The sequence below is a fragment of the Kogia breviceps genome, chromosome 17, assembly GCF_026419965.1.
Source record: "Kogia breviceps isolate mKogBre1 chromosome 17, mKogBre1 haplotype 1, whole genome shotgun sequence".
Classification (NCBI taxonomy): domain Eukaryota; kingdom Metazoa; phylum Chordata; class Mammalia; order Artiodactyla; family Physeteridae; genus Kogia; species Kogia breviceps.
The window spans coordinates 3,244,973-3,263,801 of NC_081326.1; the positions used below are offsets into that span (position 1 = coordinate 3,244,973).

The following is an 18,829-nucleotide window of genomic DNA, read 5'->3' on the forward strand; positions in this document are numbered from 1 at the left end:
ATATATATCCTATCAGATGGGTGATATAGAAATATAATATATATCTTTAGGGTAATATACCTATATCTATATCTTTGTATTATATGTTATTGTACATATTTACATATACATATCCTATAGAAGATAGTTTAAAATAAGAATATAATGAGCTTGATTTAACATGGTGGTGTATCTGGCCCTGTTCTTCGTGTTATCGGCATCAGTTCCTTCTCAGCCTTTAGTTGCCATATTTAAAATTTTGCAAATTGTTGGGCTAGTACACCTTAACTGACTGCCACCCACACCTACTCCCTCCACCCTCCGTTTCCCACAGGCTGGCACAGAGTGGCACTCCTACTCAACAAAATGGGTTTGCCATCTGTCTCTGGAGCTCTTGAGAGACAGCAGAAAGACCCAGGGTGGAGTAGTCGAGAAAGCAGGGAGAAATAGCTAGCAGGGGACAGCAACGGCGCTGGAAGAGCACAGGGGGCAAGGAGGACTGACACAGAAGAAGGGGGAGTGGGGAAAAGATGAGGAAGAAGAGACAGCAATAATTTAGAAAAGGAGAAGAGCAGAAGAAAAATAATTTGTTGCAATAAACGAGAGAGATCATAAAAGGCCGTGTTTGCCGATTTAGGGTATCAGTACAAACAGAACAAATAGAAACAAAGTCATTCTTTTTTATAGGCTCTACAATTTAATTCTTTCACTAGAGCATGGATGATTTGAGTTTTCTGCTCTGTAGACCAGCTGTGTTGTCTTGGTGAAGCCAACTAACATGGGAGAGTTTTGGTTTCTGTGTCTGTGTAACCCAGATAGCAGCAGTAACTTCCCTCTCTCCCCTGGAGAGCTGGAGAGGATCAAAGGAGTAACTGTATATGAAAGTTCTTGTTTCGGTAATAATAGCTAACATTTGTGGGCAGTTATTTTAATGCAGACGCTGCAAAGCATGGGTTATCTCATTTTATGTCACTTTGAAAAGTAGGTATACTATTTTTATTGTGTTTTGAAACTGCACTCTTATTATTTGATAACGTTTTTGAAAAAATAATTGAATATCCCAGTGATGTGAATTAACTTTAAAAGCTTATAGCCAATAGAGCTGGGACTGATTCTTTTGATGCTATATTGATTAAACTGGTTGATACACATCTGTAATCTGTTTATATAATTGATTTTCTCCCTTTATTATTTTTATTATACAAATAATACATGTAATTTTGGAAAGTTTTGAAAATTTGCTCATGTAAAAATCTATCCAGAGATAAAAACTATTTACATTTTGAGGTATATCTTTCCATGATTTCTTTTTCTATGAAGTTATCAACCTTTTTCTATAAATATACTCAAAGTATTTATATTTTTAAACATAAAATTGGGCTGCAGTCTTGTATATGTAAAACAGTTTTATCTGCCTTTTTATTTTAAAAATGATTTTCATCAATACACATAGATTTATACCATCTTTTCAAATGAGTTTCATTGGTGCATTTATTACAAATTATTTAACCAGTCCCCTGATGTTGGATATTTTATTGTTTAATTATTTGTTATTATAAACAATATTGGGATGCTCATTCATGTACATACATATTTTTGTAGTAGTCTGAAATTTTTTCTTAGCATAAATTACCAGAAGAGGAATTGTTTGCTCAATTTAGATACAATAGACCTTTTAAATCTGAATGTCCCATAACGATACTAGCAGTCTCAGCAATGAGAAGTGGGGCTTTGGCACTAGTTGTCTGTCCTGTGGCGAATTGCCTAAAGGTTCTCGTTTGTCTTGGCTGTACAGAGAGCTTCCTCTTGTGCTGAGTTTGGACTATTAGGTATCATGCTCAGATCTTACAGGTTATCCTAGATTAGATGCAAATACATGATGGTACTATTTGACAAAACTCATTGAAATTATTATATGTAAATTCTATCTCAATAAAGCTGATTTAAAATTTAAAAAAGATCAATGATCACAGATCACCATAACAAATATAATGATAATGAAAACATTTAAAATACTGTGAGAATTACCAAAATGTTTCACTGAGACATGGAGTGAGCAAATGCTCTTAGAAAAATGGCACCAATAGATTTGCTCAGTGCAGGGTTGCCACAACCTTCAATTTGTAAAAAAATGCAGTATCTTCAAAGTGCAGTAAAGCAAAGTGCAATAAAATGAAGTATGCCTGTAGTTTCTTAGAACAGTTTTGGATTCTCAGCAAAATCGAGGGGACGGTACAGAGATTTCCCGTATACCTCGTGCCCCACAAATGCATAGCCTTTCCCATCAACATCCCTCATCAGACAGTACATCTGTTACAAACTGATGAACTGTAGGTTATGACACATCATAATCACTCCAGGTCCATAGTTAACATCACGGTTCATTCTTGGTGTTGTACATTCTGTGGGTTTGGACAAATGTATAATGACATGCATCGATCATTAAGGTATCTACAGAATATTTTCACTGACCTAAGAGTCCTCACGTGAATTGATTTTTGAATATAGAATCAGCCTTGCATACCTGGGATAAATCCCACTTGATACTGGTGTATTAATATTTTTATAGATTGTTGGATTCAGTTTGCTAATATCTTGTTGAGGATTTCTACATTGGTGTTCATCAGAGGTATTGGTCTATAGTTTTATTTTCTTGTGATGTCTTCGTCTGGTTTTGGTATTAGGGTAATGCCGGCCTCATAGAGTGAGTTATGAAGTATTCCCTCTGCTTTCATCCTCTGAAAGAAATTTTGGATAATTGGAATTGGTATAATTTCTTCCTTAAATGTTTCATAGCATTCTTCAACGAACCATCTGGGCCTGATGCTTTCTGTTTTCGAAGATTATCAAGTATTGGTTCAGTTTCTTTAATGGATACAGGCCTATTCAAATTGTCTACTTCTTGTGTGAACTTCAATGAATTGTGTTTTTCAAGAAATTGCTCCATTTCATCTACGTTATCAAATCTGTGGGTATAGAGTTGTTCATTGTATTCCTTTATTATCCTTGTAATGTACATAGGATATATCGTGATGCCCCCTCTTTCATTTCTGATGTTAGCAATTTGTGTTTTTTCACTTTTTTTTTAGTTAGCCTGACTAGAGCGTTATCGATTTTATTCATCTTTTCAAAGAGCCAGCTTTTGGTTTCATTGATTTTCTTTATTGACTTTCTGTTCTCAGTCTCCATTGGTTTCTGCTCTACTTCATTACGGCGTGTCTTTTACAACTTAAATAGACTTTATAGGTTCTTGGAAGACAAGAGATACCTCTCATTCCCTCTTTTAATCTTTTTTCGACAAATTACTTAACTTCTCTGTGACTTGGTTTCTTCATCTACAATTTGGTTAGGATTTGGTTTAATTGATTAATTGTGTGTTGAGACTTTATAATAAAAGCCATTTATTCCACTACTATTTAGCTGGTGCAGCAAAACTTCTTCATTTGCTCTTTCATAAATTTACATTTACAGTACTATGAACCTTATGTATAGGAGAAAGTGTGAAGAGATCGGACTTCATGTGCTTACTATTGCACCCATGGAGACGGTTCTCAATGGATTATCTGGGTATATGGATGATTTGAAAGTTCTGTTCATTCTCACTGTTCCAGATAATAAGCCCATCCTTATAATTCCATATAAGACCACACTGTGCCAGGTATCATTTAAAGAATGTTAATCAATGTAACTTGTGACTTTTCCTTAACTTCAATGTCCTGTTACGTTTTTAGAACATCTAGGTCATAGTGAACATATCTGAGTTTTATAGGTATCTTAACAGAGCCTTACATTATGCACAGTAATTATGCACAATAATCCTTTTGCTCTAATTCCAGCCCAGTTTTATGGTATTAGGCATCCTCTGTATATAAATTGTGAGGCTCTGGGTATTAGTAACATGAAAAAATGCAGCACCAAATATATGGTTCAGATGTTACATTTTTTATTGCACTAAGAGGAATTTCAGGCTCAAGACTTATGGAAGTTTTTATTGAAATATGTTTGGAAAATTCATTTTTGCTTCATGCTAGTCTTCTAAGGTCACTCATGTTTCAAAATCTAACTGAAATACTGTTATATATTTGATTCATCAGATCTTGAGTATGTATATTATGTTCTTATTTTGGAAAATATGGAAAAATATGTTTTGGATAATAAAATAGACTTCCTGGATTTAAAATACATATGCCATAATAACATGACCCATTGCTGTTTTGTAAGTTTTCACTGTTTTAATTTTTAAATACCTGGTATTAAATAAAACAAAAGTTTTTTTTTTTTTTTTTACTGGTTCACGTTGTAGAATTGCAGCCATTTTGTCTGGTGGATCTTGATACCATTAAGCTTGTGCATATCACTAGCAGAAGTGGATAAATGAATCATTTAATTCCAGCTATATGTGTAATACTGTACATACATTTTGATAGTATTTCCAGGTAGACAATTCTGGTTTTTTGACCTTCATCACAGGTTTTATTTTATGTTATAGTGGATATATTTTCACATTCCTTTATCAACTGTGAAAGTGAGACAAAGAGCATACTGGTAAGAGTTACTCCAATTCAGAGTAGGTTGCGAATCCACTGGAGGGCCATTTGGTACTTGGGTTTTGGACCTCCATGTGTAACCTACCTGGCCCAAAGGCAGAGCATACAGCCTTCTGCAGAGGACAGGAACCTCCTGAAAGACCTTTCCAGAAAAAATCTTCCAAGCCCTGAATTTCCTTCTATTAAGGCAACTATCATTTTTATAACAAAATATTGACATTGTTTTTGAGGGTGAGGTAGAATCTTGAGCAGCCAGTGGTGGTGGGGGGGTGGTAGAGAGATGAAAGGTGCTTATCCCATTTCACAGTCTGCTTAGGTTGACCCTGTCGTGCAACCCTTTCTGTGCCTGCCTCTAATTTCTAGACGGTCACATGAATTGTTTTCTTCTCTGTCCTCCCTAGGGACTCTGTGCATGTGTCTATTACAGCACTCATCAGTATATACCAGGGGTCATTGTTTCCATGTTCTCCTTCTGGGCTGCAGCCCCATCAATGTCAAAGCCATGTCTTATGCGTTGATTTATTCTTATGCTTATGGCAGTGACTGCAAGAGTTTATCTTGTCTTTGTAAATCCTGGGTTTCTACATTATTTATAAATAACATAGATACTTAATTATGGGTTCCTTAATTGGACAATAATAAAATGGACCCTAAATTATATTTAGAATCTTTTTTGATTGTTTTCCTCTCCAAGTGTTTGTTTACCCTAAGTGGACATATTTCTAGTTATTTCTGATCTTCCTTGTAATATTTTAAAGTTCCTTTATTAGCATCAATCTCCAGTGTCTATGTCTTGCATTATAAATAAACCATATGGAAAAACTTCTGTTTTATAGAGTTTGATGTTTAAAAGCTTATTATTGTCTGAAATGATATAATACTTGCAGGATATAAATGACAATATGGTCATGCACAGTCCTTCAGACACTATTATTGTATGGTCTGTGCCAGCATTTACATGATTAAGTGCTGCTAATTCCCATTAGCCATACCTATGAGGTTGTTATGCCTTTTCACGCCAACATATGTTCTATGAATCATCTTAAATTATTGACTGCATTGTGGTATTAAGAAGTAGCTGCTATTATTTATTATTATGTACAATCAGACATCTATAGTTTTTTGTCACTGATGAGGGCTCTAAAATCTGACAATCATAGTATGAATTACTACCATTAAATAATGACTGTACTATGCCTGATCCTTAAAAATGAAACACAGGCAACTTGAACTTTGAAATCCTAAATACAGATAGCACTCGTGAGCATGTACTATGAAATTGGACTCATTATTCAGCTAGGTTGGAGATATCTTTTTTTGAACAAGACATCGAAACAGCTTGCTTCTAAATAAAAGGCAGAAAAATAGCTAATGTTTTCTTCACTTATATGTATACTTCTTTCATTCTCACATTTCAGTAGTCACATGAAGTATTGTTTGAATGACGTTTCCTTCAGTTTTCCCTTTGGATGAAGGCAATGCACATTATCAAAGGAATTCCAATTTAGAACCTATAAGAAAAACATCTTGAAAAAGTCATCTGATTCATACTGTGGCATTAAATTATTGCTTGGATTTACAAAGCAGTGAATAGATTTAATAGGAATACCACTCATGTGCGACCTGCTGCTATAAAAAATCATTTTCTGGTCACTATGTAATACAGAGTCAAGAGATTTGACCATGCATTGAGGTGGAAACAATAGCAAAACTTAAACTTGCAGAGCTGAACATATGGTGAGTTTTCTGAGAAGAAACAAGTGGTTTTGAGAGGATAGAATCTTTTAAAATCTTAATTTCAGTTGGCAGAGAATACCCAGCGGGTATGTCTGCAACACCCAGCCAAGAGGAGGAAAAGATCCTTGAGTTGATAAACCAGCAAGGAACGCCACCAGAACCTGAGGCCAGAGGAGCTTTTCTTTCTTCAACTGCAAGTGAGAAACAGCTGTTTTTCTTCTTTTGGTTTGTCTGGCTGCACTGCTTTTCTTGTGGCCACCTCAGGGAGAACACCGAATTATTTTTATAATAATATAGGTGACATTATACCATGTGAACTTGCTTTTAAGATGTTACCTTGCTTTTTCATGCTTTGGTTTTATATTGCAAAGAATATGTATATTTTAAAATGTGTTTATTTCTTTCTCTTGAATTCAGTGTTCACTCCAGAACAATACTTGAAAGGAAGGTAGTATTAAATTATATATAACATCATATGGGACTATCACTTAAAATATTTTATGAATATGTTTTATGAATAACAGCAAATTCTCACCAAAGTCTAAGCAACAGCAAAAATAACCTCCTCCATTTCCCTGATATAGAAACTGAGGCATGAAGAAAGTACTCTAGGCCGCAGAGGTCTGAATTTTTAGTCCGTCTCTTAGTATGTTTGATTATTTTTCTTGCTCTTAAATGTATTAAATTCCATCTGACTGAGAAGTAAAATGAATGCTATCTGACAGATTCTGTGCATCAGAGTCTAATCATCTTTGGGCAAAATGAAATCGTGACCACTGTCTCTGAACCATTTTTTTTTTAACCTATCTTGAGAGACAGATATAATGTTATCTTTTTAAAAAAGTGCTTTTTGAAAATTAGTTACTGGGCGTGCTCTCTTTTCTCTCAGATAGTAACAGAAAATAGATGTCTCTTGCTGACAACCCAGGGTTACTGTCACATCAACCAGAGGGAAGGGAAGTTAGCCTTTTGATTTGTGTTGCATTGGACTAGGCCCAGTTTTATTTACTTATTTATTTTTGGCTGCCGTGGGTTTTCATAGCTGCACGAGGGCTTTCTCTAGCTGAGGCGAGCGGGGGCTACTCTTTGTTGCAGTGCGTGGGCTTCTCATTGCGGTGGCTTCTCTTGTTGCGGATCACAGGCTCTAGGCACGCGGGCTTCGTAGTTGTGACATGCAGGCTCAGTCGTTGTGGCTCACGGGTTCTAGAGCACAGACTCAGTAGTTGTGGCGCACAGGCTTAGTTGCTCCGCGGCATGTGGGATCTTCCCGGACGAGGGCTCGAACCCGTGTCCCCTGCATTGGCAGGCGGATTCTTAACCACTGTGCCACCAGGGAAGTCCCAAGGCCCAGTTTTATATTTCTATATCATGGCATGAATCCGTGGAGCAATGTGACAAATCACACTGCATGAGAAACATGTACTTAGTTAAATTTTTCACAGAAGGAGAATTTAATCTTGTGTCAGGAAGTAAGGGCAACTAAATCTGGGAAAGCCACCTTAAGTAAAATTCTCCTTGGTTGAAAATAGCATGCTAACTGAAATTTCTAGGAATATTTTTTTTATGAGTAGCAAAATGCTTAACAGAAAATCTTTTATATATTTCATACAGGTTTTTTCTGGCAGAAACATTTAAAAATGTTACCATTGTTATTTTTTTTTTAAATTTAAGGTGTACAACATGTTGATTTGATACATTTATATATTGCAATATGATTGCCATTGTAGCATTAGCTGACACCTCTACAATGTCGTTTATTTACTTCTTCTCTGTGCTGGGAATAATTAAGATCTAGTCTCTCAGTAAGTTTGATGTATATAGTACAATATCGTTATCTATAATCACAATAATGTACACGAGATCTCCAGGTCTTATTTGCAAGTTTGTAACTTAAATATTTCTCTTATTATCCCCCTCCTCCCAACCCCTGTCCCTGGTGGCCACCATTTTTCTTTCTGATTTCACAGGTTCAGCTTTTTTTAGCTTCCATATATAAGTGCTATCATATTTGTCTCTGTCTGACTTACCTTACTCAGCATAATGTCCTCAAGGTCCATCGTGTTGCTGCAGATGGCAGGATTTCCTTTTTTCTCATGGCTGAGTAATATTTTATATACATTACTATTTATGTATTTTATATGTTTTTGCTCTCTGTTCATCTGTTTAGGGGCACTTAGATTGTTTCCACATCTTGGTTATTTTGAATAATGCTGCAATAAACACGGGAGTACATATATCTCTTTGACATCCTGTTTTCATTTTCATCGGGTAAATAACCAGAAGTGGAATTGCTGGATTGTATGGCAGTTCTATTTTTAACTTCTTGAGAAACCCTATACTGTTTTCTATAGTTACTGCACCAATTTACATTCCCACCAACATTGCGCAAGTGTTCCCTTTTCTTTGCTTTTTTTTTTTTAACATCTTTATTGGAGTATAATTGCTTTACAATGGTGTAAAGCTTCTGCTGTATAACAAAGTGAATCAGCTATACATATACATATATAACCATATCCCCTCCCTCTTGCGTCTCCCTCCCACCCTTCCTATTCCACCCCTCTAGGTGGTCACAAAGCACCTAGCTGATCTCCCTGTGCTATGTGGCTGCTTCCTACTAGCTATCTATTTTACATTTGGTAGTGTATGTATGTCCATGCCACTCTTTCACTTCGTCCCATCTTACCCTTCCCCCTCCCGTGTCCTCAAGTCCATTCTCTACATCTGCGTCTTTTTTCCTTTCCTGCCCCTAGGTTCTTCAGAACCATTTTTTTTTTTTTTTTTTTTTTTTTTAGATTTCATATATATGTGTTAGCATTCGGTATTTGTTTTTCTCTTTCTGACTTACTTCACTCTTTATGACAGACTCCAGGTCCATCTACCTCACTACAAATAACTCAATTTCGTTTCTTTTTACGGCTGAGTAATATTCCATTGTATATATGTGCCACATCTTCTTTATCCATTCATCTGTCGATGGACACTTAGGTTGCTTCCATGTCCTGGTTATTGTAAATAGAGCTGCAATGAACATTGTGGTACATGACTGTTTGAATTATGGTTTTCTCAGGGTATATGCCCAGTAGTGGGATTGCTGGGTCATATGGTAGTTCTATTTTTAGTTTTTTAAGGAACCTCCATACTGTTTTCCATAATGGCTGTATCAATTTACATTCCCACAAACAGTGCAAGAGGATTCCCTTTTCTCCACACACTTTCTGGCATTTATCATTTGTAGATTTTTTGATAATGGCCATTCTGCCGGTGTGAGGAGATACTTACCTCATTATAGTTTTGATTTGCATTTCTCTAATGATTAGTGATGTTGAACATCCTTTCATGTGTTTGTTGACAATCTGTGTATCTTCTTTGGAGAAATGTCTATTTAGATCATCTGCCCAATTTTGGATTGGGTATTTTTTTTTTTTTTGATATTGAGCTTCATGCGCTGCTTGTATATTGTGGAGATTAATCCTCTGTCAGTTGCTTTGTTTGCAAATACATTCTCCCCTTCTGAGGGTTATCTTTTCGTTTTGTTTATGATTTCCTTTGCTGTCCAAAAGCTTTTAAGTTGCATTAGGTCCCATTTGTTTATTTTTGTTTTTATTTCCATTTCTCTAGGAGGTGGGTCAAAAAATCTTGCTGTGATTTATGTCATAGCGTGTTCTGCCTATGTTTTTCTCTAAGAGTTTTATAGTGTCTGGCCTTATATTTAGGTCTTTAATCCATTTTGAGTTTATTTTTGTGTATGGTGTTAAAGCGTATTCTAATTTCATTCTTTTACATGTGGCTGTCCAGTTTTCCCAGCACCACTTATTGAAGAGGCTGTTTTTTCTCCACTGTATATTCTTGCCTCCTTTATCAAAAATAAGGTGACCAGATATCTGTGGGTTTATCTCTGGGCTTTCTGTTCTGTTCCAGTGATCTATATTTCTGTTTTTGTGCCAGTACCGTACTGTCTGATGACTGTAGCTTTGTAGTATAATCTGAAGTCAGGGAGTTTGATTCCTCCAGCTCCATTTTTCTTTCTCAAGATTGCTCTAGCTATTTGGGGTCTTTTGTGTTTCCACACAAATTGTGCAATTTTTTGTTCTAGTTCTGTGAAAAGTTCCATTGGTAGTTTGATGGGGATTGCACTGAATCTGTAGATTGCTTTGGGTAGTATAGTCATTTTCACAATGTTGATTCTTCCAATCCAAGAACATGGTATATATCTCCATCTGTTTGTATCATCTTTAATTTCTTTCATCAGAGTCTTATAGTTTTTTGCATACAGGTCTTTTGTCTCCTTAGGTAGGTTTATTCCTTTGGTAAGTATTTTATTCTTTTTTTTTGCAGTGGTAAATGGGAGTGTTTCCTTAATTTCTCTTTCCTGTTTTTCATCATTAGTGTATAGGAATGCAAGAGATCTCTGTGCATTAATTTTGTATCCTTCTGCTTTTCCAAATTCATTGATTAGCTCTAGTAGTTCTCTGGCAGAATCATGTATAGTATCATGTCATCTTCAAACAGTGACAGTTTTACTTCTTCTTTTCCAATTTGGATTCCTTTTATTTCTTTTTCTTCTCTGATTGCTGTGGCTAAAACTTCCAAAAATATGTTGAATAATAGTGGTGAGAGTGGGCAACCTTGTCTTGTTCCTGATCTTAGTGGAAATGGTTTCAGTTTTACACCATTGAGAATGATGTTGGCTGTGGGTTTGTCATATATGGCCTTTATTATGTTGAGGTAAGTTCCCTCTATGCCTACTGTCTGGAGGGTTTTTGTTTGTTTGTTTGTTTGTTTTTATGGTACGCGGGCCTCTCACTGTTGTGGCCTCTCCCGTTGCGGAGCTCAGGCTCCAGACGTGCAGGCTCAGCGCCCATGGCTCACGGGCCCAGCCGCTCCATGGCATGTGGGACCCTCCCGGACCGGGGCACGAACCCGTGTCCCCTGCATCAGCAGGCAGACTCTCAACCACTGCGCCACCAGGGAAGCCCAGGGAGGATTTTTTATCATAAAAGTGTGTTGAATTTTGTCAAAAGCTTTTTCTGCATCTATTGAGACGATCATATGGTTTTTCTCCTTCAGTTGGTTAATATGGTGTATCACATTGATTGATTTGTGTATATTGAAAAATCCTTGCATTCCTGGGATAAACCCCACTTGATCATGATGTATGATACTTTTAATATGCTGTTGGATTCCGTTTGCTAGTATTTTGTTGAGGATTTTTGCATCTATGCTCATCAGTGATATTGGTCTGTAGTTTTCTTTTTTTGTAACATCTTTGTCTGGTTTTGGTATCAGGGTGATGGTGGCCTCGTAGAATGAGTTTGGGAGTGTTTCTCTCTCTGCTATATTTTGGAAGAGTTTGAGAAGGATGTGTGTTAGCTCTTCTCTAAATGTTTGATAGAATTCGCCTGTGAATCCTTCTGGTCCTGGGCTTTTGTTGGAAGGTTTTAAATCACAGTTTCAATTTCAGTGCTTCTAATTGGTCTGTTTATATTTTCTATTTCTTCCTGGTTCAGTCTCAGAAGGTTGCACTTTTCTAAGAATTTGTCCATTTCTTCCAGGTTGTCCATTTTATTGGCATATAGTTGCTTGTAGTAATCTCTCATGATCCTTTGTATTTCTGCAGTGTCAGTTGTTACTTCTTTTTCATTTCTAATTCTATTGATTTGAGTCTTCTCCCTTTTTTTCTTGCTGAGTCTGGGTAATGGTTTATCAATTTTGCTTATTTTCCTGAAGAACCAGCTTTTAGTTTTATTGATCTTCGCTATTGTTTCCTTCATTTCTTTTTCATTTATTTCTGATCTGATGTTTATGATTTTTTTCCCTCAGCTAACTTTGGGGGTTTTTTTTTGTTCTTCTTTCTCTAATTGCTTTAGGTGTAAGCTTAGGTTGTTTATTTGTAATGTTTCTTGTTTCTTGAGATAGGATTGTATTGCTATAAACTTCCCTCTTAGAACTGCTTTTGTTGCATCCCATAGGTTTTAGGTCATCGTGTTTTCATTATCATTTGTTTCTAGGTATTTTTTTATTTCCTCTTTGATTTCTTCAGTGATCTCTTGGTTGTTAAGTAGTGTATTGTTTAGCCTCCATGTGTCTGTATTTTTTACAGACTTTTTTCCTGTAATTGATATCTAGTCTCGTAGCATTGTGGTCAGAATAGATACTTGATATGATTTCAATTTTCTTAAATTTACCAAGGCTTGATTGGTGTCCCAAGATATGATCTATCCTGGAGGATGTTCCATGAGCACTTGAGAAGAAAGTGTTTTCTGTTGTTTTTGGATGGAATGCTGGATAAATATCAATTAAGTCCATTTGTTTAATGTATGCTCTATAGCTTGTGTTTCCTTATTTATTTTCATTTTGGATGAGCTGTCCATTGGTGAAAGTGGGCTGTCAAAGTTCCCTTCTATTATTGTGTTACTGTCGTTTCCCCCTTTTATGGCTGTTAGCATTTGCCTTATGTATTGAGGTTCTCCTATGTTGGTGCATAAATATTTACAATTGTTATATCTTCTTTTTGGATAGATACCTTGATCATTATATAGTGTCCTTCTTTGTCTCTTATAATAGTCTTTATTTTAAAGTCTATTTTGTTTGATATGAGAATTGCTACTCAGGCTTTCTTTTGATTTCCATTTATATGGAGTATCTTTTTCCATCTCCTAACTTTCAGTCTGTATGTGTCTCTAGGTCTGAAGTGGGTCTCTTGTAGGCAGCATATATACATGTCTTGTTTTTGTATCCATTCAGCCAGTCTATGTCTTTTGGTTGGAACATTTAATCCATTTACATTTAAGGTAGTTATTGATATGTATGTTCCTATTACCATTTTCTTAATAGTTTTGGGTTTGTTATTGGAAGTCATTTCATTCTCTATGTTTCCTGCCTAGAGAAGTTCCTTTAGCATTTGTTGTAAAGCTGGTTTGGTGGTGCTGAATTTTCTTAGCTTTTGCTTGTCTGTAAAGGTTTTAATTTCTCCATTGAATCTGAATGAGATCCTTGTTGGGTAGAGTAATCTTGGTTGTAGGTTTTTTCCCTTTCATCACTTAAAATATGTCCTGCCACTCCCTTCTGGCTTGCAGAGTTTCTGCTGAAAGATCAGCTGTCCACCTTATGGGTATTCCATTGTATGTTTTTTGTTGCTTTTGCCCTGCTGCTTTTAATATTTTTTCTTTGTATTTAATTTTTGATAGTTTTTTTATTATGTGTCTTGGCATGTTTCTCCTTGTATTGATCCTGTATAGGATTCTCTGTCCTTCCTGGACTTGATTGACTGTTTCCTTTCCCATATTAAGGAAGTTTTCAACTATAATCGCTTCAAATATTTTCTCAGTCCCTTACTTTTTCTCTTCTGCTTCTTGGACCCCTATAATTCGAATGTTGGTGCATTTCATGTTGTTTCAGAGGTCTCTGAAGCTGTCCTCAATTCTTTTCATTCTTTTTTCTTTATTCTGCTCTGTGGTAGTTATTTCCACTATTTTATCTTCCAGGTCACTTATCCATTCTTCGGCCTCCGTTATTCTGCTATTGATTCCTTCTAGAGAATTTTTAATTTCACTTATTGTGTTGTTCCTCATTGTTTGTTTGCTCTTTAGTTCTTCTAGGTCCTTGTTAAACTTTTCTTCCATTTTCTCCATTCTATTTCCAAGATTTTAGATCATCTTTACTATCATTACTCTGAATTCTTTTTCAGGTAGGCTGCTTCTTTCCTCTTCATTTGTTTAGTCTGGTGGGTTTTTACCTTGCTCCTTCATCTGCTGCATATTTCTCTGTCTTCTCATTTTGCTTAACCTACTGTGTTTGGGGTCTCCTTTTCACAGGTTGCAGGTTCGTAGTTCCTGCTGTTTTGGGTGTCTGCCCCCAGTGGCTAAGATTGGTTCAGTGGGTTGTGTAGGCTTCCTGATGGAGGGGTCTGGTGCCTGTGTTCTGGTGGATGAGCCTGGATCTTGTCTTTCTGGTGGGCAGGTCCACATCTGGTGGTGTGTTTTGGGGTGTCTGTGACCTTATTATGATTTTAGGCAGCCTCTCTGCTAATGGGTGGGGTTGTGTTTCTGTCTTCCTAGTTGTTTGCCATAGGGTGTCCAGCACTGTAGCTTGCTGGTCGTTGAGTGGAGCTGGGTCTTAGCATTGAGGAGATCTCTGGGAGAGATTTCGCTGTTTGATATTACATGGAGCTGGGAGGTCTCTGGTGGACCAATGTCGTGAACTCGGCTCTCCCACCTCAGAGGCTCAGGTCTGACACCCAGCTGGAGCACCAAGACCCTGTCAGCCACACGGCTCAGAAGAAAAGGGAGAAAAAAAACGAAAGAAAGAAAGACCAAAAATATAAATAAATAAAGTTATTAAAATAAAATGTATTAAAAAAAGAAATGAGAGCAATGAAACCAAAAAACGAATCTACCAATGATAACAATCACTAAAAATTATACTAACAAAACACAGACAGACAGAACCCTAGGACAAATGGTAAAAGCAAAGCTATACAGATGAAATCACACAAAGAAACATATACATACACAGTCAGAAAAATAGAAAAAGTAAAAAATATATATATGTTTAAAAAAAAAGAAGAGAGCAACCAAATCAGTAAACATATCTATCTATGCTAATAAGTTCTAAATACTAAACTAAGATTAACATAAAACTAGAAACAAATTAGATGCAGAAAGCAAACCCCAAGTCTACAGTTGCCCCCAAAGTCCACCTCCTCAGTTTTGGGATGATTTGTTGTCTGTTCAGGGTTTCCACAGATGAAGGTCCATCAAGTTGATTGTGGGGATTTAATCCGCTGCTCCTGAGGCTGCTGGGAGAGATTTCCCTTTCTCTTCTTTGTTCACACAGCTCCCGGGGTTCAGCTTTGGGTGTGGCCCCACCTCTGCCTGTAGGTTGACTGAGGGCATCTGTTCTTCACTCAGACAGGACGGGGTTAAAGGAGCAGCTGATTCGGGGGCTCTGGCTCACTCAGGCCGGGGGGAGGACGGGGTACGGAATGTGGGGCGAGCCTGTGGTGGCAGAGGCCGGCGTGACATTACAACACCCTGAGGTGCAGCGTGTGTTCTCCCTGGGAAGTTGTCCGTGGATCACAGGACCCTGGTAGTGGCGGGCTGCACAGGCTCCCGGGAGGGTGTGTGGACAGTGACCTGCGCTCGCACACAGGCTTGTTGGTGGCGGCAGCAGCAGCTTTAGCATTTCATGCCCGTCTCTGTCATCTGCGCTGACAGCTGTGGCTCGCGCCTGTCTCTGGAACTCGTTTATGCAGTGCTCTGAATCCCCTCTTCCTGCGCACCCCAAAACAATAGTCTCTTGACTCTTAGGCAGTTCCAGACTTTTTCCCGGACTCCCTCCTGGCTAGCTGTTGTGCACTAGCCCCCTTCAGGCCATGTTCACGCCGCCAACCCCAGTCCTCTCCCTGGGGTCTGACCTCCGAAGCCCGAGCCTCAGCTCCCAGCCCCGCCCGCCCCAGCGGGTGAGCAGACAAGCCTCTCAGGCTGGTGAGTGCTGCTTGGCACTGATCCTCTGTGCAGGAATCTCTCCGCTTTGCCCTCTGCACCTGTTACTGCGCTCTCCTCTGTGGTTCCGAAGCTCCCCCCTGCACCACCTGCAGTCTCTGCCCGCGAAGGGCTTCCTAGTGTGTGGAAACCCTTCCTCCTTCACAGCTCCCTCCCCGAGGGGCAGGTCCCATCCCTATTTTTGTCTCTGTTTTTCCTGTTTTCTTTTGCTTTACCCAGGTACACAAGGAGTTTCTTGCCTTTTGGGAAGTCTGAGGTCTTCTGTCAGCGTTCGGTGGGTGTTCTGTAGGAGTTGTTCCACATGTAGATGTATCTCTGATGTATCTGTGGGGAGGAAGGTGATCTCCACGTCTTACTTCGCCGCCATCTTGAAGGTCCCTCCTCAAGTGTTCCCTTTCCGCCACATCCTCACCAACACTTGTTATTTCTTGTCTTTCTGATAACAGCCATTCTGACAGGTGTGAGGTGATAGCTCCTTGAGCTTGTGTTTTGCAGTCTCTGCTGCTGATGAGTGATGCTGAGCATCTTTTCAAGTGCCTGTTGGCCATTTGGTTGTCTTCTTTGGAAAATGTCTCTTTAGTTCCTGTCCTTTTAAAAATTGAATTATTTGTTTTTTGTTATTGAGTTGTTCATTATATATTTTGGATAATAATCCCTTATCTGATGCCATTGTTAAATTTTCAAGTATTGGAAAGTGTAAGTTTTATACTGAGGCAAGGCAGACCAAATAATTTTCAAAAATGGTAAAATTAGGCTTCATGATAAATATAGACCTGTACAAATCATTCTTTTATTCAATAAATCATCAAATATGCATTGCATGCCTACTAAATGTCAGACATAAGGAAATATAGTGATGGGTAAAACATCTGACCTCTAGAAGTTCAGTCTACTGAGCCAGATAAGCATTGAACCTTCACACAGAAATATACAGTTAAAAATAGATAAATGAGATGAAGAAAAATATCTAAGGCAAGCTAGACACAAAATAAAATTTGTCATTAATTCAGTGTGCAAAGACATAAGTTCTGTATTATAGCTGATGGCAATACAGTAGAAATGGAGAGTGAACATAATTTATGAAGCTTTTCTCTTTTTTTTTTTTTTTTTTGGCTGAGTTGGGTCTTAGTTGCTGCGCGTGGGCTTTCTCTAGTTGCGGCGAGCAGGGTCTACTCTTCGTTGTGGTGTGTGGGCTTCTCATTGTGGGTGCTTCTCTTGTTGCGGCGCACAGGCTCTAGGCATGTGGGCTTCAGTAGTTGTGGCTCACGGGCTCTAGAGTGCAGGCTCAGTAGTTGTGGCGCATGGGCTTAGTTGCTCCTAGGCTTGTGGGCTCTTTCCAGACCAGGGCTCTAACTGGTGTCCTCTGCGTTGGCAGGCAGATTCTTAACCACTGCACCACCAGGGAAGCCCCTATGAAGCTATTCTAAACGCTGACATGGCACAGACTTTGGATTTGGACATGAAATCCTGGAAATCCAGATGATAAAGCTCTCCTAATACAAATGTCATCTACGAAATGCCCATGACTTGTTTAAACTTTGCCTTCCCTGGTTGCAGTAGAAATGATTTTTATAAGCATCCATGACTTAAGTGGAAAAAACATCTCTTCCCATATGAACATTACCTAGAAGATTCTCATTCATTTCTGATTAATTAGATCGTGACTCTCTTCAGTTGTCTTCCTTCTAACTCTACCAAACCATAGTTAAAATTTGTTTCTCGCAAGAATACCTTCCTCTTGTGTTTGCAATTTAGCTGTTATGCTAGATAGATTTGGGTTACATTAGCCATTCATATTAAAATCATGTTAGTTGAAAAATACTTCAGAAGACTTATTTCATACTTTAAAAGACGTCAGAAACAACTACCATCTCCTGAAGAATGAGATTATGTTTGTCAGTATACTTTCAGGGTAAGGCAAGGCGTTCATTCATTGTTCCAGGGATTAGGTATGGTAGATAAAATAAACCTGTCCTCTGTATTCAAAATACTCACTTATTAAAATAGAAAAATGGGACTGTTCTCATCTACATCAAAGGGAGACGAAGATTTAGGACTTATAATACCGCATATACAGTCAACGGTGCTTTTGTAGCGGTGAATAGAGGTGCGGCGCCTGAATTCGCAGTGCTCTCCAGAGGGCTGTAGGTTGGATTATGTTGCTGGTTCTGTTAGGGAAAGTAGAGCTCAAGGAAGAAGCCTTGTTTTTTAAAAGAAATTTTTTTTTTTTTTTTTTTTTTTTTTTGCGGTATGCGGGCCTCTCACTGTTGTGGCCTCTCCCGTTGCGGAGCACAGGCTCCGGACGCACAGGCCCAGCGGCCATGGCTCACGGGCTTAGTTGCTCCGCGGCATGTGGGATCTTCCCGGACCAGGGCACGAACCCGTGTCTCCTGCATCGGCAGGCGGATTCTCAACCACTGCGCCACCAGGGAAGCCCTAAAAGAAATTTTTAATTATGGAAAATTTCAAGCATACATAAAAGTAGAGAGAATGGAATAATGAATCCTCAGGTATCCATTGCTCAGTGTCAAAAATTACCAATACCTGCCTAATCTTGTTTGTTTAGAGCCATAGATTTTATTCGGAAACACCCTGAAGCGGTCTGTCAGTTAATTCAGAGTCCCCATCAAATATTCTTCCAGCTTTAGAATATTTTAAACCTCCAGTCGACAAAAGCAAGTGCTGTTATGTTTCTCAAATGGATAAATTTATGGTCTGAGACTAATGGACTTTGGTTCATTTCCAAAAGATCAGGGCATTGGATTGAATTCATATTTAATTGACAACAGCACAAACTTTGATGCATTGTTCTATGTTACAGGTTACACCACGTTCAGTCATCAGTTTTTGAAAGGTGAGTGCTCTCTGAAGATGTGCTGTGTCCGTGCCAATGCTTTATGTTTGTGAAAATGCCAGAACGGGAAGAAGAGCCTTTGGAGACTAGTGACTTGTTTGCAAGTTACATCACACAAACCAGCTGCACTCAGACACACACGCACACACACTCATGCAGACGCACACACTTGTGTGTGCACACCCGGAAAGTGAAACCAAGTAACGGTC

The 18,829-nt window shown here is 38.2% G+C and overlaps 1 pseudogene; it reads left to right on the top strand.

Annotated features, from left to right (window-relative positions):
• Window positions 1-18,829, top strand: part of LOC131744196 (lipoxygenase homology domain-containing protein 1-like) — a 123,711-nt pseudogene that overhangs the window by 29,822 nt on the left and 75,060 nt on the right.